Genomic DNA, 315 nt, shown 5'->3' with positions numbered 1-315 from the left:
GCATCACCAGCCGAACTTTTTTGCCGAGCCTAATGGTTGGTCCATCGATATCTTTCGCGAAGATATAAAAAGCTGTTCAAAAACTGAATCGATTGTTGAAAAGACGTTCCGTTTTAATATTTTCCCCGAGAAAATATCGGGCTTATAAATATTGAGGTGAATCAATCTGGTCTTTGAGGCACAAATTTTGTACAGGATACGCGCAAAATGGACATTAATATGGGCAAATTGGCAAAATTGGACTCGATATCGAAATCTTAGGTAAAAAAACGGAAAAAAACAGCGCATATGAATCATTTTTTTCTACAAATACAT

The sequence above is a fragment of the Convolutriloba macropyga genome, chromosome 9 (assembly GCF_964194025.1).
Source record: "Convolutriloba macropyga chromosome 9, txConMacr16.3, whole genome shotgun sequence".
NCBI lineage: Eukaryota > Metazoa > Xenacoelomorpha > Acoela > Convolutidae > Convolutriloba > Convolutriloba macropyga.
The sequence above is the reverse complement of the archived record's forward strand: the minus strand, read 5'-3'. Positions refer to the sequence as shown.